At 42.5% G+C, this 25683-nt stretch overlaps 1 pseudogene across 1 annotated transcript; it reads right to left on the bottom strand.

Annotated features, from left to right (window-relative positions):
- Positions 1-87: 87 nt before the first annotated feature.
- On the bottom strand, positions 88-1385 carry LOC308614341 (protein SET-like; annotated as a pseudogene). The gene has a single exon. The product of its transcript is annotated as a protein SET-like (transcript).
- Positions 1386-25683: the final 24298 nt, after the last annotated feature.

The raw sequence follows: 25683 nt of genomic DNA, 5'->3' as shown, positions 1-25683 counted from the left end.
CTATAACCCCATTTTTTAAAGTTTTTTTTTCTTTTTTTAAACAAGAGAAAGTAGACAGATACATGTTGGTAAATGCTAACTGTCCATATTCACATAGAGACAGTGTAATCTCCGAGCCCAATATACAGAGAAAGGAGGAAAAAAGCTAGAATTCTATGCACTACTACACAGGGGCCTAGCACCCTCCAGCTTCCAGCAGAGCTAAGGGAGCAGAAGGTTTTTCTTTTTTCCCCCACAGAGCATGGTGGTGTTGATTCCATAACGTTTTTGTTGAGACAGGAAGGGATAAAAATGAATTTGGAACGGAAAGGGGTAGAGATTCTTTTCCCACTGAATTCTGCTCAAGGTATTTCCCCCCAAAATAAGTTGTGAGCCATGGTATAAAGGAGAAAAGAGACCTCAGAAACAGGGCAACTGAGCACAAGAGGAGAAGGAGAAAAAAAAAAAAAAAAAAAAGACTGCAACTTGCTCCCAGAGACTGGAGAAAATTAAAAAAGGAAGGTCGGAATCCATCAGTGTTCCATTAGTCATCTTCTCCTTCATCTTCCTTTCCTTCCTCCCCCTCATCATCATCTTCATCTTCTTTACCTTCGACCTCATCCCCTTCTTCATCAATATCTTCCAATCCTTCTTCCTCTTCATCATCATCATCATCTTCTTCTTCTCCTTCCCCTTCCTCAGCATCCATGTCCGGAACCAAGTAGTACTGTAATGGATTTGGCCAAATATCACCTTTGATGACCTCTCCTAACTCATCTGCACCAGCATCAGAATGATCAGTAAACCAGGTGAAGAAGCTTTCTGGTTCCTCATGCTATCTCCTCCTGCTGGCTTTATTCTGCGTTTGACTTGAACGTTTCGTCAAATCCTTTCCGGATTTCCATTTGATTTCAGTGGACTTTGAAGATGGATCACCACTCTCATTCAGATGAAATTCTTTGGAGAGAACTTTATTTTCAAAGTAAGGGTTTTCATCAAAATAAAAATCTATTCTGTAACCTGATTTAATACCTTCAAATTCTGTCACTTCGACTCTTGTCAAATAACGCAGCGCCTCTTCATCCTCCTCCCCAAGCAGTGCAGACACTCCTGGATGGTTAGCAAACGTTGCTCCCCCCAAATCTGGCATTTTGGCGATCAATTCCGCCCTCTTCTGAAAAAATGGTTGGCGGAGTTTGTTATATTTCTGTTCTACTTTCAAAATCTCCTCACTGGCTTGTTCGTTAAGTCTGTCTTTCATTTTGTACTTCATCAATATGTTCAATTGCTTCTTGCTGTTCTATTTCTGAGGTCTCGTCGGCCCCGTCGTGGTTGGAGTTGAGCTCCTTTTTACTGACTTTGGCCGCGGGCGCCGACATGGTGCTGCTCCGCGGTCGGGGGTGGGGCGGGGGGAGCGGGGAGGGGAGAGAAGGGAAGGCGAAGGGGGCGGGCCGCGGCTTCCCCTCACGCCACACGCGCGGGCGCCCGCTCGGTCCGGCCGCCTCCTCCCCGCCCTCGCTCGCTTTCCCTCCCCCTGGCTCGCGCGCGCTGCCCTCGAGGCCTGACGACGAGGGAGGGCCTGGGGCTGCGTGCCGCGCCCGGCCCGGGCTCCCGCTTACGGAGCGGAGGCGGTGGCGGGCGGGCAGGAGGCTCTGCTCCCTCACTCACGCTCCGCGCTCCAGCTCGCGGCTCCAGCTCCCCGAGCCGCTTCCTCCTCCGCTTCCTCCTCACGGCGAGGGGCGGGCGGCAGGGCCATGAGCTGAGTTTTTAACGCTGATAAGAATTCAGCCAGCTGAAGGGAGTCTTAACGGAGGTAACAGCTGGGCAGAGCTGGAGGCATGGAACCAGGCAGGGTACTGGATGGCAGTACCATGAAGATTGACGGGGCACTGACAGACGAAAAGTTAAGAACTGGATTAGTAGGAGTTATTTTCATTTTGGGCTCAGAGTCTTGTGTTTTCCTGAAAAGAGAATAGAAACTCATGGTTATAATTCTATGTAAAGCATAGTCCACTGCATGTCAGTCCCTGGTGAAGCCAAGCTTTACCAATCAGACTATGGTCCAGGAATCCTCTTTTAGAAGGTATGGGTCAAGGGTCAGTTTTTTTTTTTTGGTTTTTTTTTGTGTGTGTGGTACGCGGGCCTCTCACTGTTGTGGCCTCTCCCGTTGCGGAGCACAGGCTCCGGACGCGCAGGCTCAGTGGCCATGGCTCACGGGCCCAGCCGCTCCGCGGCATGTGGGATCTTCCCGGACCGGGGCACGAACCCGTATCCCCCGCATCGAGAGGCGGACTCTGAACCACTGCGCCACCAGGGAAGCCCACAAGGGTCAGTTTTTATAGGATTTTCATGAAACGTAGAATTTAAAATGAAAGTTTTGTACTTGAAGAAAAATTTCATTTATCTGAAAATTTTACTTACCTGGCTTCCTTAGAAACAGAGCTTCCATTTTCTTAAAATTAGAAAAATGTTGTATAATAGTAAATATTGAACATAACCTCAATATAGAAAATGCGAGCATCTCTGCTTGAAACAAGGGTGTGTGTGTATGTGTGTGCGTGCGTGTGTGTGTACCGAAGCATCCAGAACTCAAGTGATTTAGCGTGTCCTTTGCCTGGAGGACTAGAACTACAGAACACAGTTTACAAAGTATTGACTTAGAACAGAGAACTATGAGAGGTGAAGGAACTTACAGATGATTTAATGAATTGTCCAAACACTTCATGTTAGAAATAAGAATTCTAAGAGTTGGCAAAGCATTGTAACTTTTTTTCCCCCAGGGAATGAGACCAAATGATGTGTCAGGCACTTCTAAAAATTCTGATGACTTAATTTCACCACATGCTTTCTTTTCCCCAGAAAGGAACTTGACATAATGGGACCATCTTGGGCCTCAATTCAGGAAATTTAATAAAATAGCAAGTATAACATTTGTTATTTTTGGAGCACTTTCTGTATATCCTATACTGTGAAAGCATTTTCTATTCATTATCTTAAATTTTTAAAAGATTGTGATAAAATACATCTAACAAATTTTTCATCTTAACCACTTTTAAGTATACAGTTTAACAGCATTAGGTAATTCACATTGTTGTGCAACCATCACCACCATCCATCTCCAGAACTCTTTTTATCTTGCAAAACTGAAACTCGGTACCCATTAAGGAGCAACTCCCATTCCCCTCCTGCCAGCCCCTGGCAACCACCATTCCACTTTCTGTCTCTATGAACTTGACTACTCTTGGTACTTTATATAACTGGAATTATACAGTATCTGTCCTTTAGTGACTGGCTTATTCCACTTAGCATAATATCCTCCAAGTTCATCCATGTCGCAGCATGTATCAGAATTCCCTTCTTTTTAAGGCTGGATAATATTCCATTGTATGTATATACCACCTTTTGCTTATCCATTCATCTGTCGATGAACGCTTGGGTTGCTTCCTGCTCTTGGCTATTGTGAATAATGTTGCTATAAACATGTGTTTAAAAACATCTCTTTAAGTCCCTGTTTCTAAGTTTTTAGGCATATACTCATAAATGGAATTTCTGGATCAAATGGTAATTCTTGTTTTAATTTTTTAGAGAACAACCTTACTGTTTTTCATAGCAGCAGCACCGTTTTACATTTTCACCAGTAGTGCACAGCAGTTCCAGCTTCTCTACATCCTTGCCAACGCTTGGTATTTTGTTTCATTTTGAAAATAATAGCCATCCTAATGGGTGTGATGTGGTATCTTATTGTGGTTTTGATTTGCACTTCTCTAGTGATTAGTGATGTTGAGCACCTTTTCATGTGCTTACTGACATTTGTATGTTTTCTTTGGAGAAATACCAATTCAAGTCCTTTGTCCATTTTTCAGTTGGGTTGCTTTTGTGGTTGTTGTTGTTGAGTTGTAAGGGTTCTTCATGTATTCTTGATACTAACCCTTTATGAAATAGATCACTTGCAAGTATTTTCTCCCATTCTCTGGGTTGCCTTTCCACTCTGTTTATTGTGTCCTTTGATGCACAGAAGCTTTTAATTTGATGTAGTCCACTTAATCTTTTTTTTTTTTTTGCTTTCGTTGCTTTGTTCTTTTCGTGACATATCCAAGAAATAAACGCCAAATCCAATATCATGAAACTTTCCCCCTCTGTTTTCTTATAATAGTTTTATAGGGTTCACTCTTATATATAGGTCTTTGCTCCATTTTGAGTTAATTTTTGTATATGGTGTAAGGTAAGGGTTGCACTTCATTCTTTTGCATGTAGATATCCGGTTTTCCCAACATCATTTGTTGAAGCCACGTGACTTTCTTAAAGCCACACGGCTAGATGGTAGCAAAGATGGGACCAAACCCCAGTCCCCTGTTTCCAAGTTTTTAGGACTTCCCCTCTATTCTCTGTCAGTGCCCCATTGCCCACTGTTTTAGGTAACTGAGGTATTACTATCATCACACAGAGGTGTGATGGAGCTTACACTCTGAATACACTTGCATTTTAAAGGAATAATTTGTTGCCCATAATATTTTTAAATAAAGAGATCAACCCCTGCTCCCTGCTCAAACGGTCATCCAGTTTCCCCCCTACTTCACCATTCTACTGAGTTTGGAAAGGAGGCAAAGAAAATCACAAAAATAGTCACTTGTCATTTGTACTTTACTTCACATAATTATCCTTACTAAATCACAGGGCCCCTTAAGCACCAAGCATCTTTCCACTGGGAAAGAAAATAGGCTTGCTCAATGAGCTGTAAATATTTGAAAATATGAATTATGAAATGATTAATCTGAGAGGTCCAAACTTAGCTAACTTAATTTCTATACTACATTCTATCTACTGAGACTCTCTTTGATCATGATTCTAGTTTGATTCATAGCTAAACTGTCTTCTAATTTTCTTTGCAGGAGTTGGAACTTAATATATCTCAGAGGGAAAGATTTATGAGTAAAAATCATAAGAGTAAAAATATTTAAACATCACTTTCAAAATGTGTTAATAAACAGGACAAATTTCATTCTGTGTAAGTCTGTGTGACTCTGTGTATATTGGGTCTCACGGAGTCCAGACTTTGCCTGGTGTTGTATTTAAAGAAACATAACCCAGAAATGAAAAGTAATTAGAATATTCCAATGTTATCAATCATATGCCTATTGATTAACACCAAAGTAGATTCAGTTCATCACCCACATTTCTTTCAATTTATGGCTCTTTCACACTTTGTAACTGTCTTTCCAGCTGAATCAAATGTCCTCCCTAACACCTATCCAGTGACCTTTTATATTTCACTCCCTTCTCCATTTCCTTCTAGAATCCATTTTCTTCCTCAGATATTTCCTTCTTCAAAGACTATACTGCTTTGCACAATAAAGTCGATAGGAATGAACACCTCTCATCACCTTCACCCTCACCAATGATGGGCCACCATCATTCCGGCCCAAATTGCTACATCAACATCTAAATGGTCTCCTTGCTTCCACCCCAGCCCCTTACAGAAACCAGATGATCCTTTAAAAATATATGTTGGTCTGGTCTTACCTTTCCTCCTCCCCTGAGTTTACTGTCTGTTTCCCCTACTAGACAGTACTCCTTGATGGTGGGGAATTTTGTCTGTTTCCCTGCTGTATCCCCAGGGAAGATAACAATGATGACAGGTAGATGAGAGGCACCCTAAATTTGTTGAGTGAAAAACTGAGCTCATTAACAAACTCCTTACTTCTTTTGTAAATACTGTTTTTTTTTTTTCTGTAGAGAATCCCCTCTGTAAAAGTTGGCATGATTTAGGCTTCATATTACAGAAAAGACAGCTTGCTTTATTTCACATAAATGAGTAGCTTATGTACATTTTGAACATGGCCAATGCGATACCAATAAGGCTTCACAACCGATGACGTGAACAAATCCTATACTCAAGGAAAACAAATTCTATATCTCTGGCTGCTTTCCTACCACTACCTGACATGTCACAATTCATAAATATATATATATATATTTTTTTTTTCTAGTAGTTTCCTTTTAATAAAGGGGGGACTAAGAAGAAAGAAGTGGCTTAAACAATAAGGAAGTTAATGTGTTCCCATTACTGGAAATACAGAGGTAGCCAGATTCTAGCAGCTGGATGATGGCCTTGAGCTTGAAGGTGCTTTTCATGTCTCTCTCTGACAACTGGTACTATGTGTGGACACCTCCTGTGCCCCAGCTCATATCCTCTGAGCCCACCTTTAATCTAGCCATGGATGCAGGAGTCAGTTCTGCCCAAGTGTATAAGCACCTTGCCTCAGCTGCACAGTGAATTTTTTACTTTCTGCTTCTCTGATACCAGATATGGGACTCTTTTGGGAACCAGCTTGTCCAACTAGAGAACCAGTGAATGATCCAGTCACAGAATCATCACTTCTTTTGTGAAGCCTCTGTGAGGCAGCTAAACCAACTGGAGGACCAGCTGGACACTTTTGCATATGCAAGTGTGAAATTAACCTTCAGTGCTCCAACCTTTGACCAACAGGAGATGGAAACTGGCAGATAAGCGTTTCACTCCTCCAATGCTTGGGTGACATTTCTCAGTCAAATTCTATACAATTCCTCAGAGCTTCCCAGGAGGACCAATGTCCAGTTGCCAACAACAGTGACTAGTTTGATACTGTGCCCTTGAATTTACTTTTCTATTTCATTCTTCAGAGTCTCCCTACTCTTGTTCCCTGGGCTCATTTACCAAAATAAACTACCTACATGTAAACCCTTGCCTCAGGCTCTGCTTTCAGGGGAAAACCTAGGCTATGACAGCTGGCACCATAAAGGGCCCTGGAAACGAGTCACTCAGGATGGATTCTATGACTGCATCATTCACTGGTCAGATGGCAATGAGGACCCCATTGTTGGTAGAAAGTAGGATGGTGCTAGGCCTTGGCATGCAGTATCATTATGACTACTAAAACCTTCTATGATGGAGAATTGGGATGAAGAGCAGGTGGAGGGTGAAACACTGGCTTAAGTGAGGGAAACCTAGGTTAAGACAGTAAACTTTGTGTTCATGCTGGTCCTCTTCATGGTTGCAAAAAGGCTGCTGGTAGCAAACAGGGCTATTTAATGATTCCTCATTCATGTCTAGAAGAGAAAAAGTAATTTTTTCTTTAGTGTGATCTTGTGGACCTCCTTGAGCCAATTTCTGCTGCAAAGAAATGCTGTTAGGCTTGAGTTTCTGGATGGATCATGGGCCAGGGCACTGGAATTATTTACTGGAATTACTGACTGTGTTTACTTAGGTCATTCACGGGCCACTTACGGGGTTCACATCTTTTCCAAATGTTTCCAAACTATACAGTTTCGAAGGAGACTAGATTGGATGTTAGAGGATCACCTACAATATTCACTACACACTTCTTCTCCTGGTCCCTTTGATGAACTTCTCATCTTCCTTGGGAAACTTGTTTAACCTCTCTGTGTGTCAGTATTCTCATAAATAAAAAGGTACTTGCTTTGAAGAGTTGTTGTGAAGATTAAGTAAGTTAGAACACCTAAATGGCCTAGAATAGTGCCTGGCACATAATAGGCACTCAATAATGTCAGCTATTATTAATATTGTTGAACATATAAATGTGTGTATATACATTCACATATATATTAGTATATTTAAAACACATTTTATATTTATCTATTTGTTATTGGATTTCACTTCCAGCCATCTCTGTGTTTCCAGTGCTTGAAGTGAATAAAGATCTGCTGAATGAATGAATGAACAAATAGAATATATGTCATATACATATCTGGAAGGGAGAGATTGCTATGGAGAGCTGGGGGAGGAAGTAAGGTGGTCTGGGCAGGTTTATTGGAAGAAGTGGAATCTCAGCAGGCACTTGAAGGATAAATTAGCTTTTTATAGGGTTGAGGATTAGAAACAATATTAGTATGAGGAACTGTGTGTGTGAAGATACAGAAGAGAAAATAAGTACAAAATATTTGAGGGAACAGACCGATTTGGGTAGGCTGGAAGGTGTGGCAATGGGCATGAGGAGGGATAAGACAGGACAGCTAGTTTGGAACCAAGACTATTCCAATAGGAGAAGAGTGATTTTATGGAAAGAACCCAAGCTTTGGAATTTTACCATGATTTGACTCTTAACCCTATTGCTTACTGGTTGTGTGGCCTTAGACATATTACCTGACCATTCTAAGCTTGTTTCTTTTTTTTTTTTAATCTGGAAAATGAAAATAAAGTGCATAAATTGCAGTGTTTTGGGGAAAATTAGCAAAAATGTACATAGAATGCCTTTCAAATGGTAAGCACATGATAAAAGCAGCTGTTAAATTGATTGTTATACTGGCAGGTAGTGTTAATTTTTTTTTTTTGATACAGGAAGGATGGCATTTTAACATCGTTTGATGGTAGTATAATTGAATCATCAAAATTTACAGAGTGATAAAATCCAGGAAATGAACCAGCAAGTCTGGCAGACACGGCAAATGCATGGAAATCACTGCCTTCTTCGGTTAATTGGGAAGCAGCGGAAGGTAATGGAAATATTTAAAATCCTGTGATGGGATTTTGTGGATTCCTTTTATAGATTTAGTTTTAAAATTCTGCTTTCAGGCAGACAATTGCTTTCTTTATGGAATTGTTTGGTTTTTCTGCAGTATCAGGTGACACTTTCCTTTCTAAAAGCTAACAATCAAGTCTTTCTCAGTAAGTTCATATATTGACTTTTGCCATGGTCAAGTCCAAAGTTCCTCCCTGTCAGTAGAGTGAGTGGAAGAGATTCTGATTCTTTTGCATCTTAATTATTTCTACTGATAAAGCTGTAGCTAGAAGAGACTTTATCATTATCACATTATTCTTAGGCAAAGGCCCACAAAGAGTAAACATCAGTATTGTAAATAAATTCATTTTTATCATGTTTTTTTTTTTTTTCGGTATGTGGGCCTCTCACTGTTGTGGCCTCTCCTGTTGCGGAGCGCAGGCTCAGCGGCCGTGGCTCACGGGCCCAGCCACTCCACGGCATGTGGGATCCTCCCAGACTGGGGCACAAACCCGTGTCCCCTGCATCGGCAGGCGGGCTCCCAACCACTGCGCCACCAGGGAAGCCCTCATGTTTTTTTTTAGATTCTGCATTTATATCTTATGATATTTGTCTTTGTCTGACTTACTTCACTTAGTATGATCATCTCTATGTCCATCCATGTTGCTGCAAATGGTATTATTTCATTCTTTTTAATGGCTGGGTAACATTCCATTGTATATACGTAACAGAAACAGACTCACAGACTTAGAGAACAAACTTATGGTAACCGGGGGGAAGGAGGGGGGGAGGGATAGATTGGGAGGATGGGATTGACATATACACACTGCTATATTTAAAATTGATAACCAACAAGGACCTACTGTATAGCACAGGGAACTCTGCTCAATATTCTGTAATAACTTAAATGCGAAAAGAACTTGAAAAAGAATAGATACATATATATGTATAACGGAATCTCTTTGCTGTACACCTGAAACTAACACAACATTGTAAATCAACTATATTCCAATATAAAATAAAAATAAAATCAAAAAACATTAAATGAAAAAGAAAAGGGTGAACACCAGTGCTTTTCAGAATGTGCTGGTTTCCATTTTATAGCTTCAGTTGTGACTCACCCTTTGTAGCCACAAACCACCGGCTGCCTGATGCCCTCTCAGCTCTCATTTTGGTATTCTTTGGCCCTTTTAAAACACAAATTGATTATGGATTTTCCCATTTCTACTCTAATTACCTTAACCTTTGCTGTTCTAGGCAAGCAGTTTAGGAGTCCATTGCACTTACATTCCAAAAATGAAAATGTAAAGTGAAAGTGTTCCCCTCAATGCATTTGTATTCCTGAAGTGAATTGTCATAATTACCAATAGAATTCTGTGGGAGGAGGACACAGAAAACTTGACAGTTGCCCCTCCTGTTTCCTGAAGAAAGTATGACCAAAACCACTTTTGATTAAGTGAGGTTTATCTCTTGGGGCTTGAGGGGTAGGAAAAGGTCATTTAGTTTCTACAGAAAAATTTTGGTGAGAGACGTGCCTTGAATTTAAATAACTTACATATCTGACTCAAAATGAATCTCAAAAGGAAGTTTTAAAAATCATCTTCTCAGGCTTCCCTGGTGGCGCAGTGGTTGAGAGTCCGCCTGCCGATGCAGGGGACGCGGGTTCGTGCCCTGGTCCGGGAGGATCCCACATGCCATGGAGCGGCTGGGCCCGTGAGCCATGGCCGCTGAGCCTGCGCATCCGGAGCCTGTGCTCCGCAACGGGAGAGGCCACAACAGTGAGAGGCCCGCATACCGAAAAAAAAAAAAGATCTTCTCTTCAGATTTTCAGTTAGAAGTCAGAATTAGCATTTTTTTTACCTATTGAAAAAGAATATTCCCATCCATTGGAGGCAATATATCATCATAGTTATTGTCACCCCTGGTTTTAGGATGAGATAGCTTAGGTTCATCTCCTGTCTTCATTACTTACTATTAAGTGATCTTTGGCAATTTACACAACTTGTCTGAAACGTGTACTTACCTCATAAAAGTGTTGTGAGGATTAAACAGTTAGCAAATCAATTTCTGCTTTCCAGTAGTATTTAATAGGTGGTGGCATGCCATTAATCTTGCACATCAACTAGAAAAAAAGAATAAATTACAGAAATCATATTTTAAAAGATATCTGAGAATAGTGAAAACAAAAAGGACTAAATGAACTAACATTCCAAAGAAGGAAGAGCTCTTCCTAGGTGGGTGAGCTGATTTTATTCTTTTCTTCCTTATGGATTTGCTGAGTCCAAGCATGGGCTGAGGATCAGGCAGAGGGGCTATACTAGGGGAAGAGAAAACGGCAGAGCCTTAGACCACCATATGGCTTGTCTGCCAGTTTAAAATCTAGAAAACACCCAAATGTACAGACAGTTCGCCTGATGGGATCTTTGCTGAATGCTGAGTTGGGGGATATAAGAAGCTAGGTGCTGGATTGGAAAGGCAGAGTGAAATATTTTGCAGTTTCATAGTGCTGATGAGAAAAATTCTCCCTGGAGGCTATGTCCTACAATAAACACATGACAGCTCTCATCTTTAAGACATATGAACACAGAGGTGAAATTAGTCTAAGTAGAGCTAACATCCAGTTCCTTGGAAGCTTATTCCTGAGTGGATTGAGGTGATCAACCCCTCATCTTATCTGTGTAACAGAGGACAAGGTGAACCATCTCTGGAGGAAAACAAGAGTAACTTCAGTTTTCAATGGTTCCTTTACATAATATCTGGCATACAAGAAAAAAACAGGATACATGCAAAAAGGCCAGAAAATGTTTGCTAATAATCAACAGAAAAGACAATAAAATAAATTATTCATATGTTGTAGTTAATAGATTTTCTTATAAATATGTTAAAGAAAACAGAGAAAATGATGGACAGAATGGATAAAAAGAAAAATTCAACAAAGTTTATGTCGAATAATCAAGTAGCCATTTGAAAAATGTAATATCTATACTTAAAAACTCATTGGATGGGTTTAACAGCAAATTGATCACAGCAGAAAACAAGATTAGTGAACCCAAAGAAAGGTCAATAGAAAATTCTCAAGCTAAAGTACAAAGAAGGTAAAAAAGGAATAGAAAAAAATGGAACGTAAAAGACGTGTGGGATAATATCAAAACCATTTAATTATGTGTAACATGTGCTTTCTCAATCTAAGAGCATAGGAGAGAGAAAATAGGGCAGAAACAACATTTGAAAAGATAGTCTGAGAATTTTCTAAAACTGATAAAAGATATTAACCCACAAATTCAAGATGCTCAGAATCAGAAAAAAATAAAGAAAAACATTTATAGGAATATCGTAATTAAACTTCTGAAAGAAAATATAAAAATATTAAAAGCTGTGAAAGGCAAAAAGATTGCTTTCAGAGAGGTGATAACAAGACTATGAGCAGAGTTTTCAAATGAACATATGGTAGCAAGAAGACAATAAATTGACCTCTTCAAAGTGATGAAAGAAAAAAAGACCTCCATCTATGAATGCTATACATAGTGAAAAATAATCTTCAAAAATAAAGGTCAAATAAAGACATTTTAAGTTGTAGAAAAGCTGAAAGAATTAGTCTCTGGTAGATGTTCACTACAAGAAATACTAAAAAGAACTGTTCAGAGTGAAGTAAAGGAACCTCCAAATAGATACACAGAACTCCAAGAAGGAATGAAGAACTGGTTAAATATATAGAAAAATATTGACTTTTTAAAAGAACAATGATAACAAGGTCTTGTCGGGTTTAGTGTATATATATATATTTAAATAATAGTGCATATATAATTAATATGTATTAAATATAAGTATATATTTTATATATATATATATTTAAGAACTCATTTCAGTCCATATCTGTCTCCTCATGATAAGGATGGTAAGGAACTAGCTAAGGCTAGTCAACCCTATTTTATAGCAAGTTTTCAACTGTGGTGTCATGCTGACATCTAAAGGTCAGGTGATAAAATGAAATTCACTCATGTAATCTGAGAGGAATTTATTTGAAATACATTTGGAGGCAGAGACCATTGGCTCTCTTTCTGTTTCTGCATGGGAGATGAATAGCTCAGAAAACTTCCTTGGACTGACCTAACTATTCAAAAAGAAGATTTAGGTCTGTTTACTAATCATTACACTTAAAGTTTGGTCACTGTATGTGTGTGTGTGTGTGTGTGCATGTGTGTATATAAAATGGAGTTAAACTTTTGTAAGATTTTTGCATTGTTTGGGAAGTGATAAATGATAAGGTAGAATGCAATTAGAGTTGCACTATATAAATAGAGTACCAAAGCAAAATAAAAATACTAAAAGGGAAAACTAAAGTGAATATATACATATAAAATTTAATTAAAACATTGATTAATGAAAAAGAAGGTAGAAAAAAAGATAAAGAAGCAATGAAAAGATTGGACAAGCTGAAAACAGAAACTCCTAAATGTTTGGAAATTACACTTCAATAATCCCATGGGTCAAAGAAATCACAGTCTACATTATATAATAGTTTGAACTGAACAGAAATGTATATGGAACATATAAAACTTGTTAGACATAACCAAATCAGTATTTAGAAGGAAATTTATAGGCTATTAAAAACCAATAATCTGTTTCCATTTCAAGAAGAAAAAGAGCAAATTAAATCAAATGAAAGAAGGAGCAAGGAAATGAAAAAAGCAGAATTTAGTCTTTAGAAACATAACAGAGGAAACTTCACAAAATTTTGGGTTGTTTTATTGGTAAATATAATAAAATTGATAAATCCAGGTAAGGAGTAATAGAAAGAAAAAAATGCAAATTATCAAAATCAGGAATGAAAAATAGGACATCACTGCAGCTAAAAAATTTGAAAGCTTAAATGAAAAATAAAAATAAAATCCTTGAAAAGTAATGGTTTAGCAAAGCTGATATAAGAAGAAATAGAAAATTTGGATAGTCATATAGCTAATAAAATAATTGAACTTAAAAAAATTTATTTATTTGGCTGCGTCGGGTCTTAGTTGCAGCATGTGGGATCTTTCGTTGTGGCGTGCAGGCTTCTCTCTAATTGTGGTGTGCGGGCTCCAGAGCATGTGGGCTCTGTAGTTGCGGCATGGGGGCTCACTAGTCGTGGCGCATGGGCTCAGTAGTTGTGGTACACGGGCTTAGTTGCCCCGTGGCGTGTGGGATCTTAGGTCCCCAACCAGGGATCAAACCCGCATCCCCTGCATTGGAAGGCAGATTCTTAGCCACTGGACCATCAGGGAAGTCCCTAAGTGAGCTTTGTAATTACAAACCACAATAAAAAATTTAGGCTCTAATGGTTTCACTGATGAATTTTTTCAAACTTTTAAAAAAGAAAGAATACCAATCTATACAAACTATTCCAGATAATAGAAATGAGAAAAACTTTTCAGTTCATTTTATGAGGTCGGCACAACCTTGATATAAAAACTTGACAGAGGGCTTCCCTGGTAGCGCAGTGGTTGAGAGTCCGCCTGCCGATGCAGGGGACACGGGTTTGTGCCCCGGTCCGGGAAGATCCCACATGCTGTGGAGCGGCTGGGTCGGTGAGCCATGGCCGCTGAGCCTGCGCATCCGGAGCCTGTGCTCTGCAACGGGAGAGGCCACAACAGTGAGAGGCCCGCATACTGCAAAAAAACCCCAAAACAAACAAACAAACAAAACTTGACAGGGACATTACAAGAAAGCAAAATTATAAGTTAATGTCGCTCATGAACATAGAATATTTTTAATATAAAATATTAAACAAAATATCAAATCAAATGCAGTGATATATAAAAAAGATATGACATCATTTGCCTGTAGGGTTTATTTGAAGAGTATAAGGTTGATTTAACATTCAAAAGTCAGTGAATGTAATTACCCAAGTCGGATAAAAGAGTAAAACTATATGGTCATCTCAATAGATGCAAAAAACGTTTGAAAAAATTTGACATATTTATTATACACTCTTTTTTTTTTTGGCGGTACGCGGGCCTCTCACCACTGTGGCCCCTCCCGTTGTGGAGCACAGGCTCCAGACGCGCAGGCTCAGTGGCCATGGCCCACGGGCTCAGCCGCTCCGCGGCATGTGGGATCTTCCCGGACCGGGGCACGAACCCTCGTCCCCCGCATGGGCAGGCGGACTCTCAACCACTGCGCCACCAGGGAAGCCCTATTATACACTTTTCAGCAAACTGAAAGAAGAAGGGAATCTGTTATTCCCTCATATTCCTTCTCAGAATTCTTTAATCTGATAAATGTTATAAAAATAAATAGCAATGGTTAACATCATACTTAGTGGTAAAAATGCTTTCCCTCTGAAATTAGAAATAAAACAAGGCTCTTCACTATCATCACTTTTGTAATTAACATCATACTTAATAGTATGAAGAATTTTTCCCTGAATCTAAGAATAAGACTAGGTATTGACACTTTAATTTAGCATTGTATGGAAGTCCTAGCCAGAGCCACAAGGCAAGAAAAAGTTTAAATAAAAGATATAAACATTGGAAAAGGAAAAAGAAAATTTGTCTTTATTCATATATATTATATATATATATATAATAGGTAGATATATTATATACCTTCAAAATCTGAAATAATATAAAACTGTTGATTCCATTCATATGTAGTTCAAGAACAGGCAGTAATAATTGATGATGGAAGAGGCGAGAATAGTGGTTACATATGGAAGATGAGTAGTTATTGCCTGGTAAGGGTCATAAAGAAACCTCCGGATGCCAGAGCTGTTCTATACCTTAATCTGGATAGTGGCTGCACTAATATACATTGAGAGACACTATATGCCTTTGCACATGCAGCAAACAAGAGACCATGCATTTCCACAGCTTATGTTCTAGTGAGGGAGACAGACACCAGGCAGTCAACTTTAGTAACAGGTGTTGGGTGCTGTGGTAGAGGAAGCAGTGGTGGCCCCATGCACACGGAGCAGGGAGAACTCTCTTATTCCAGGGAGGAGGGCAGTCTTCCTCAAGGAAGAGAGGGCTCAGCTGAGAACCATTAGGCATTAGGCAGGGATAAGAAGCTTAGGAGGAAGAGAATATTCTGGGCAGACAGAAAAGAACATGCAAAGGCCTGGAGGTGAGAGAGTGAGGCACGTGCAAGAAATTAAAAGTTTGTTATGGCTGGAGTACGGGGGGAAGAGATGGAGATGGTGGCGGGGAGGCTGTAGGGTTCTGCAGGGGCCTGATCTTTGGTGACTAAAGGAGATGCGTTAGAGTCTCAGCTTTCCTAAGGACATGGCCAGTGCATGGTTTTAGGTAAGAAAGAATCAAGGTCATGTTTACATTTTAAGGACTGAGTCTAGGAGGCTGAGCAGTTGAAGCCCTGGAGGAGGTCCAGGTGAGAGATGATGGGGGCCTGAAATAGGGAAGAGAGAGAGGCCCTCCGGGCAGTGCACTGATGGCAGAGGTGGTGAGGCGATGGTACCGAAGACCTTGTGATGGCGGGTTGTGCTGGATGTGGAAAAGGGAAGAGACTTTTAGCCCTTGCCTCCACTATTAGGAAAGGGATGTAGTTCCAGGCCCTAGAAGAGGCCAGGCACCTCAGGCAGTGTGTTGTTTGATTTCACTTCTGAATTTCCAGTGTCATTTCCCTGCTTCTCACTGTCTCCTAGAAGGAGCCTTGCTCCTGAAAAGAGCCTTTCATTGCAGGGTGAGCCTTGGCAGTTGAATTTGCTGAACACTTTTGTGGGTGGAGTGAGAGTGGGGGCTGTTAGGAGGGAGACATATGTAGGCGAAGGGCTTGGTTTAATGCATCAAGCCCCCCAAGACTTCCTCCTTTCTCCCACTCGTCAGGTAGGTTCTTCTCAGTTCCCCGATGAGGTCACAGGACAGAGCGATTTAATGACATTCATTATCTAAGGTGCTTTGGGGATGGGTCTAACAGAGGATTCCCCTTCCCAGGAATTTGAGTCGTGTCCTCTGACGTGTCCTAGTTTGGGGCTGGTGGAAGGAGTGTGGAGTACATAGCGCCCCCTTGCCCCAGGCGAGGTGGAGAGCGCGAAGGAGATGACAATAAGTGGGGGATGAAACTGGAAACTCGAGGAGTAAGATGTTTAACATCTATTGCTCTGCAAATTCCGGGAGCCTGGGGTCCCGCTGGGTTCCCTTCCCACCCAGCTATCCCAAACACTCCGTCTCCAATTAGAAGGAGATTTAGAAGCGAAGAGCTGCCCGCCGCGAATGCCTTAATGCTCAGGCCGAGTAAAAAGCGGGTTAGGATCTGATCCCACTGAATAGAGGACGCAGGAGCCTCCTGCCCTAGGTGCTCGGTGTGGCGGCGGCGCGCTGCGCGCTGCGCCAGGGCGGGCGGCGGCGGCTGCGGCGGCGCGGGCGCCGTGATGCATGTGTGACACCCGTGGACTCCTGCCTCCGCGGGGATCGCCCCAGCGCAGCGTTCGCCGGAGCTGCCGGCGGGGCCACAAGGGCGGACGCCGTTCCGCCCGCACCCGGAGGCGGCCGCCCGTGGATTTCCCACCCAGGTAGGGGACTCTGTTGCTCGTTCCGGCGCGTGCAGACCCGGCCGCGGCGCGGACCCCACGCGCTCCTGGGGCTCCCAGGCTCTCCTGCCAGGGCTGAAAACGTACACGGTGCTACCTCCGAATGTTGTTTATAGTAAATGGCACAAAAGACAGGGGAGAGACTTGGAAAGCCGGCGCAGAAAAGCAAGGACTTGCCCGCTGCCCGGGGCTGCGCGCCTCTTTGAAGGTGGCATCCCCAAGGGCTGTTTTTAAAGCGTGTTTGAACTGTTAGCGCCATGCATAGTTTTGCAACTTAGGCTACGGACGTTTATAACTCCCTGGCCATAAGCTTTCTAGTCACCGCTCTTAGTTTCAATTCTTAGATGGATTTTTGTTGTTGTTGATTTGTCTTAAAGGACATCAAAACCAGGCTTGCACCTGGTGGCTCTGGGTTGGGGTTTGTATTTCTGTATGTGGAGGGCGCCCTCCGCGGGTGTGGGAGCCGTTTCTTAGGGACACAGAGAGTATTTGTTTATAGAGGGATTTTAGCGCAAGGAAAAGAACATGATTTGTTCTGCAGGGACGGGTGAGCAAATGCGTTTAGCCAGGGAGGAGCGAGGCACTGCCGTTTCCTCCGCAGACGGGTGTTAGATATCTCTGTTGTCCAGGGTTCAGCCGGGCTGCTGAAACAGGATCCTTTAACCAGAAACCACAGATACAAACTAGCTCTTTCTAAAGGTAACTTAACGTCGATGTCTGGGGCTCTGAAAAGAGCAGCCCGGTAGGGTGGGGTACTGGGGTGGGGAGGGGGGTGCCTGCTTATTTTTTCAAAAGCTTGTTCAGAGGTAGATGTGGGCGGCTTTAAGGTTCGGAGAGTGGAGGTGAAGGATGAGAGGTATGCACCTGTGCGGGAGAATTGGGCCTTGTAGCCAGCTCAGCGGTCCTTCTGGTCTACCCTGGTCTCCTCTGCTTCTTGCCCTTTCTAGAAGAGGTGACTTACCCTGCTTGCTCCAGTGGGTGCAGCAGACATAGTACAGACTCATTCTGCATCTTTCTTTAGTCGGCAAATACTAGTCGAGCACATAGTATGTGTCAGAGGCTGGATTAATCCTTCGGGGTGCAGAGGTGATGAAAACAAAGTCCAGTTCCCCAGAAGCTCACACCTAGTGAAGAAGAAACACCTGTAACAATGAAAGCTATGATCAGTTCAGTAATGCAGGTGTGAAAAGAGTGGTGGGAGCAGAGAGGAGAGAGGAATTAATTGTGGCAGTGATTATTTTTAAAAGGAAGCTCTCCTAGTTTAGGCGTTACATGGATTTCATTAGGGACGGGGTCCCTGTCTTGGTCCCTTGGTCTGTGAGTGACCCCCATCGCTCTCCCACCTCATCAGCATCAAGGCTACTGGATGGTCAGAGCTCTACAAGTTACAACAGGGCTGGCATTTGCAGTACGTGACTAGATCAATCCCAGTAGACACAGACATAGGATGACACCAGGGGAAGAGTGTGCCCAATGCAGGAGATCAGCCTTTTTGTTTTTTTAATGGACCATTTTCCTAAATTCTAGGACCAGGAAGGTTTGGGAGCAGTACACAGAGGCAGGGATTCTGGACAATTCTGAGGGATTCTCAGAGCAGGTGAACTACCTTCATCTCCCTTGGGTCCCTGACCTGTCTATGCTTGTCCCAGCTCAGTTCAAAAGGAAAGCTCTGACCTTGATTGTCCGTAAATAGGTGGAATAAAGGAAAGCTAAAGCTGTTTCAACCAATGTGCTCTGGGAAATAAAAATCCAATCTGATGGGTGTTTTTTCCTTAACAAAAGCTATAGTGGGTGATGAAAAATGGTAGGATGATGAGCTCTTGTGTTATGCATGTTGCCAGAGATGCGTATCACATGCGTTTTGTAACGTAGACCATCACTAAGGTATTTAAAAAACTGGTTGTCACACTGCAAGGAGCGTGGGCTCTGATGCTCAAACAGACCTAGGTGAGTGTCTTGGGCAGGTTATTTAGCCTCGCTTTGAGCTTTGGGTTCCTGATCTGTAAAATGGAGATAACAGTGGAGTTCTTATAATATAATTACATCATAGGTGCTTAAAAATATGTTTATTGGGAAATGATCATATAAATTGCTTGGCACAAAGTAGATGCTTAAGAAATGGCAGTTCATTCATTGAGTACCTACGACGTGTCAGGTACTGCTCTATGTGGGGGCAATACAGAATTGAACTAAATAAAGCCCGTCAAAGAGCTTACCTTGTGTGTGTGTGTGTGTGTGTGTGTGTGTGAATATGTGTATAAGATAATGGACAAATAAATAAATAACTAGATAGTGATGCATTATAGTGGAGAGAAATAAAGCAGAGTAAGAGGAAGGGGAAATCTTGCCAGAGGGTGGGGTGAGGATAGTTATTTTTTAATACAGTTTGATCAGGGAAAGCTTTGCTGATAAGTGACATTTGACCAGACCCCTGGGGAAGTGAGGAGCGAGCCAGGCAGATGTCTGAGGAAGAACATTTTGGGCAGAGTAACAGCACCTGCAAAAACCCTGAAGCAGGAGAGAGGTATGTTCATACGAAAACCAGAAAGGAGTCCAGGGAGGCTGTGGTTGAGTGAGTGAGGGGAACAGCAGTAGGATTTGAGGTCAGAGGGGTAACACGGCAAGGTTACTTGGGTATATTGCCTCTTATGATTTCTATTTGTCGCTAAGATTAATATCCTGAGCTTTTGAGGAAGGAATTGGCTGAAATCCTACACTCCATGTTTAGAAGAAGGCTGGTTGGGAGACATAGGTTCCTGTGGTCACTCAGCCTAAGCAAATGCAGCCAACAGAGGCATAAATCTTTGCAAGGTGTTGAGAAGCTCTGTGCCAAACAGTGTTCAGCTATCCTTCCAGTCCTTTCCAGATCAAGGGCTATTTTAGTGCTTCTTTTGAACCTTAGTATTATGTTCATTTCCTTTCCCCCACAATGAAAGAAAGGGTCACCTTTAGTGAATAGTCCTGCAGGTATTGTCCTTGCTAGTTTTTATTCTTTATTCTTTGAGAATGACAGTAGTTTCTATGGCTATGGAAAGGGGTTAGAATCAAGTGGAAATATACTTACCATTGGTGTACCACAGGGTGCATTTACATAATATCATATGATGCATTTATTTGAGGCTTCCGTCTTGTAGGCTGAATATGAAGACCACAGTTTGCTGCTCTGCCCCTCTGAGACTTCGTTCCTCTAAAGAGCATGGTTTTGGCAAACTAATGTTACCAAAGGGAATAGCGTGGGGGGAGGGAGGAGATATAAATTAGCAGTTTGGGATACATGTACACACACTACTATATATAAAATAGGTAAACAAGGACCTACTGTATAGCATAGGGAACTGTGCTCAGTATCTTGTAATAACCTATAATGGAAAAGAATCTGAAAAAAAATACGTGTGTGTGTGTGTATATATATATAACAAGTCACTTTGCGGTACACTTGACTAACACAACATTGTAAATCAACTAGACCCAATTAAAAAAAAAAAAAAGAGCATGGTTTTAGGATTTGAGAGCTCCACCCCACTGCTGTCCTTGGTGCTGCAGGGCTCCTGCAGTGTTTTCCGTGGACAGAAATGGGGCTGGATGCCTGAGAAACCTGGTCAAAGTTCCTGTGAAACAGGCTGTGATGAGGCTAGCTCCTGGTTGGATGGCTGGTTGGGAGTCCCCCAAGTCAGCTCAGAAGGTGACATCCACCTCTGTGAATTTTCCCCATCCAAGGTCTTGCTGCCTCAGAAAGCCGATCTGTCCCTCTGGGCTACATCACAGTGACCTTGCTCACCCCCATGCCAGTCTATTGATTTGTAATGGCTGGGACACTGTGTGGCATGGTGGTGTGTTTTCTTCCTGCAGACCCCCCTTAGTGAGAGCTAAACCATAAGGAGAAGCTTTCCTGATGAACACATACTCAGAGCAGAGCAGCTGAGATGCCTCCCCTAGGGGCTGATCACACACATTAGGGATGACCTTGCCAGTGGGACTACAGAGCAAACCTCCCCACAACTTGTGGCTTAAGACAGCAACCATTTCTCATTTTCTCACATGTCTATGGCTTGTCCAGGCAGTTCTGCCGTTCCAGGTTGTGCTTGATTGATCCCAGCTGGGTTTGCTCATGTGATTTTTGTCTGCCGTTGGAGTGGCTGAGAGCTGGCTGCTTTAGGATGGCCTTAGCTGGGATGACTTGGCTCTGCTCCAGGTGGTATCTCCTCCTCCAGCAGGCTAGCCCGGCATGTTCACATGGTATCGCAGGAATCCAAGGGAGAGTGGAAAATTGCATGACCTCTTGAGCCCTAAGCTTATAACTGGCACACTGTCATTTCAGTCTTGTCTGTTGACAAAAGTAAGTCTCAAGGCTAGCCCAGAGTGAAGGCGTGGGGAATAGAGTACACTTCTTGATGGGAGGAGCTACGTAGTCACATGGCAGAGAGCATGGATACAGGGAACGGGGGAGGAATTGGTATATCTGTGCAATCAATCTACCATAGGGACCTTAAAGTTAAAGTCCCCCTGGCTAAGGCTCCTTTTCTCCTGAACTCTGCTTGAACAGGCAATGCCTGCAACTTGCCCTTTTTCTTTTCTTTTTTTCTTTTTTTTTTCCTGTGTTTTTCTCTGTTTCCATGGCTGACCAACTTCAGACCTAGGTATCCTTAGATAGTCATTCACCAAACATTTCTTGAGTGTTCCTTACATGCCAGGCATGTTGTAGGCAGGGGATACAGCAGTCGGGTTAGCAAGGTTCATCCTCATGAAGGATTTATTCTAGTTGGGGAGATAATATGTAAATAAGTAAATGTGTAATATTATGTGATGAGAGAATATCAAGTGAGGAGAGGAGGATGGGGAGTGCCTGGTTGAATGGGGGTGGGGAGTGGGGTGGGTGTGGTCAGGCTGACATGAAGGAAGTGAAAGAGTGAGCCACATGGATATTTGGGGAAAGACCCTTGTAGGCAGGGAAAACAACAAGTGCAAAGGCCCCAAGGGAACAGTGTACTGGCGTGTTCTGGGAACAGCAAGAGGATTCATGTAGAAGGAACTGAGAGAAGAGAGGGATGGAGAAGATGAGATCAGAGAAATGGTGGAGAGCTGGGTAATACAAGGTTGTCTAGGGCCTTGTGTGGACTTTGGCTTTTGCTCTGAGCGAGAGGGGAAGCCATTGGAGAATTTTGAGCACTCATTGACATTATCTGATTTAGGTTTTCCAATGATTACGTGAGCTTTAGACTTTAGAATAGACTTTAGAGACTAAGGGTGAAAACAGGGAGATCAGTCAGGAGGCTACTGCAATGATCCAGGCAAGAGATGATGGTAGTTTGGACCAGGGTGGAGAGTGGTGATGGTGGGAAGTCATCAAATTCTGGATATGTCTTGCTGATGATGGGTTAGATTTAGGGTATGAGAGAAAGAAGGGCGTCAAGGATGACTCCACATATTTTGACCTGAACAGCTAGAAAGAGTGGCCCTTTACTGAGATGGAGAAGGGACAGTTATGGGGTTCAATTGGACATCCAATGGGAGATGTTAATTAGATAGTTACATATGTGGGTCTAGAGTTGAAGGAAGAGGTCCTAGAAGGAGACATAAACTTGCATATCATTAGCATGTTTTTAGTTTGTCCCTTCAGTGAACTAAGTCACTGCTGTATCACCAGTGCCCTGAATATTGCCTGGCACCTAGTATGCACTCAGTGAGTATTTACTGAATGAGTGAATAGAGTCATTTAATTACTGGAGGTGACTGCAGATCTTTGCTTCAGTGGATCTTGAAGTGTAACTCCCTGAAGTTATTCCTTTTCTTTCCAAGGTCTCATGAGAGCCTTATTGTGGATCACACGGACTAAAAACAGGCTTTAAATGTGAAGACTCCAATTGCTTATATCTTATAGAAAACAATGTGTGGTGACAAGAAAGAGAAACAAGTGGAAACCAAAAAATAGCTCACACTTTCAAAAAAGGAGACAAGATCCTCCGGGTGAGGTGGCTGAAATTCAGGGGTGTGATGTTCTTGGGTTATTATTGTACTGCTCTTAATTTAAGATTAAGCAGGAGCAGGAAAGAATCTTGAAAAAGGGAGACATTTATTTAAATCGATTTTATGCCAAGTGAAAGAGTGTCACCAGCTTGCTTGAAAAATCCCACATCTAGAGCATCTTGCATAATGTGTTCCTGTTTATAAAAGGAGAGAAATTGGCAATAGCCTTACAGGAAAAGGGGAGGCTGGAATGACTTCAATCTCAGACTCCAGGTACTGACCATTTCCTCCCTGTGGTGTGACTGAATACGTGTGAGTGTGAATTTTCTTTGCAATGATATTGGAGGCGGTGGGGAGTGAAAAAAAGAAAAAGTATGTATTGCAATGGCAAGTGGTTTCCTGTGTGTGTGTGTGTGTGAGAGAGAGAGAGAGAGAGAGAGAGAGAGAGTGAGAGAGAGAGAGAGAGTGAGAGAGAGAGAGAGAGAAAGAGAGAGAGGAAAGAAAGAGAGAGAGAAAGGGGCAACAGTGGGAAAAAAGGAATTGAAGCCCAGAGGGAAATATGAGGAAGAGGTATTAAGTTGGCCTCCATTTGTCTATGTGGGTACCAGGATTGACCATGTTGGGGATCGGATAGAGCAGTGGGATTTGGGAACGAACAAAACTTGGTTTGAACTCAAGCTTCATTACGTTCTAGCTGTGTAAACTTTAGCAAGTTATTTAACTTCTCTGAGCCCCTGTTCCTCAGTTGTAAAATGATGATGGTGATGATGATAGTGATGGGGATGATGATGGTGATGATGGTGATGGGGATGGGGATGATGATGGTGATGATGATGATGTTGATGATGGTGGTGGTGGTGATGATGATGGTGATGATGGTGGTGGTGGTGATGATGATGGTGATGATGGTGATGATGGTGGTGGTGGTGATGATGGTGATGATGGTGGTGGTGGTGATGATGATGGTGATGATGGTGGTGGTGGTGATGATGATGGTGGTGGTGATGATGATGGTGATGATGGTGGTAGTAATAAAACCCAAGTGCTCTGCAGTTTCCTTCATGCTCCTGGACTTGGAAATATGTTGGTCTAAAAATTGATTAAAGGATCACTACACCTGATGAAATACTTGAAAATTCTAAGTGTAGCGAGAATTTAGAACCTGTCATTTAAAGTTGCCAGTGCTATTGAGAAGATTATTTGCATGGGGCCCATGATGTTCCAAATGAGACAAGTGGACAATAATCAGCCTTATGAGCTAGAGATTTCCAAGGTGCCTCAGAGGGAAACCAACCTTCTATTCTTGGCAATAGGCCACACACCCCCCACCCCAGCTCAGCTCTGCACTGTCCCATACTTTGTTGGAATTCCATGATCAAAATTTTTGAGTCACTTGGATTATGTAGGTGCAGAAACTCTGCTGTCAGATGCCTCTGGGCTTTGCTCCCATAATATCTGCTCCATGATGTTTTCTACTGGAAAATCTGCTGTTCTCCCTGCTCCAGGTGCATAGTAGGCACACAATAAATATTTATTTGCTACATGAGTGAGTAAATGCTATTGTGCTTGCTCGGTTAGCTGAGGCTCTCTCTATTCTTCTTCTTGGCCTGGGCAAGAAGTGGGAATGTGTGTGACAGTGATGAGTCTTTGGCCTCTAGTAAGTACTCAGCAGCTAACGGTTTCTCTTTCCCCCACCTCCCTGCCTTTGCTGCCATTCTGGCCTCCTCTAGATGAAGGAACACAGAGTCAGTTTTCCCTTGGAGCTCTCAGATGCATCAGGAGCAAAGGCCAAAACTCCCTTGTTGTCTTGACCATTGATTATAGCCCACCCAACAGTGTCTCCTACCCTGGCAATGAACACCCACACCATGTATTCCCTCTTTCAGCTGCCCACACAGAAGCCTGTGGTCCTATTGAATTTCCCTGTTTCTATGGAAGCTCCTGCCCCACCCACTTCCTGTTTCCTTCAGTCTTTAGAGCTTGCTTCTGTCTTGGGCAGCAGGGGAGAGAGTAGCATTGACTTTTCTTTTTCCCCAAAAGGCAGTTGAAAATTGTCCCCTAACTGGTGACTCTGTAACCCCCCAGAAATAGAGTTCTGAACTGCTTTCAGGAGCTAGAACATGTAGGCCATGTCCTCTCTCCCATTTCCACTTTACAGATGGGAAACCTGAGGCCCAGAGCAAAGAAATCACAGACAAAAGTACCCTTGGACAAGTGGTTGAACAACCTCATTTCCTTCTCTTCCAGTTCTGCATAGATGCAAGAGAAGGTAATTTTGCCAGACTTCTGGGGCCTTCTTGCATTACAGATGCCTGGGTGTAGCAATTGGCTATTCAAGCTGGGAGCTGGGGACCATTAACTGCTTCATACGTCAACCCCAGATGATACTTGTGTTGGCAGGCACTCTGGCATCTAAAACTCACGTAAGCAGGGGGAGGCTGAGTTTTCAAGTCTGTCCCCAGGACAGAAACCTGCCAACAAAGACATGTCCATCCATCAATACCCCCAAGTGTTCAGGTTTGTTTTAATAAGTATTTCATAGGCAGGTTCCTTTCTGGGCCCAGCACAAGTTTAGGACAATGGAAGGATTTACTTGAACTATAGGATCTTAGTGTTTCAGAGCTGAAGGGACGGCAGGGATCTAAACTCCTTACTATGCAAAGGAGGGAGTTGGGTCTAGAAAAGGAAATGACTTGTTTAAGGTCCTACAGTCAGTTAACACTAGAG

This window comes from Mesoplodon bidens (assembly GCF_964165515.1).
Source record: "Mesoplodon bidens genome assembly, chromosome: 3".
NCBI lineage: Eukaryota > Metazoa > Chordata > Mammalia > Artiodactyla > Ziphiidae > Mesoplodon > Mesoplodon bidens.
This window is presented reverse-complemented; position numbering and strand designations above follow the sequence as displayed.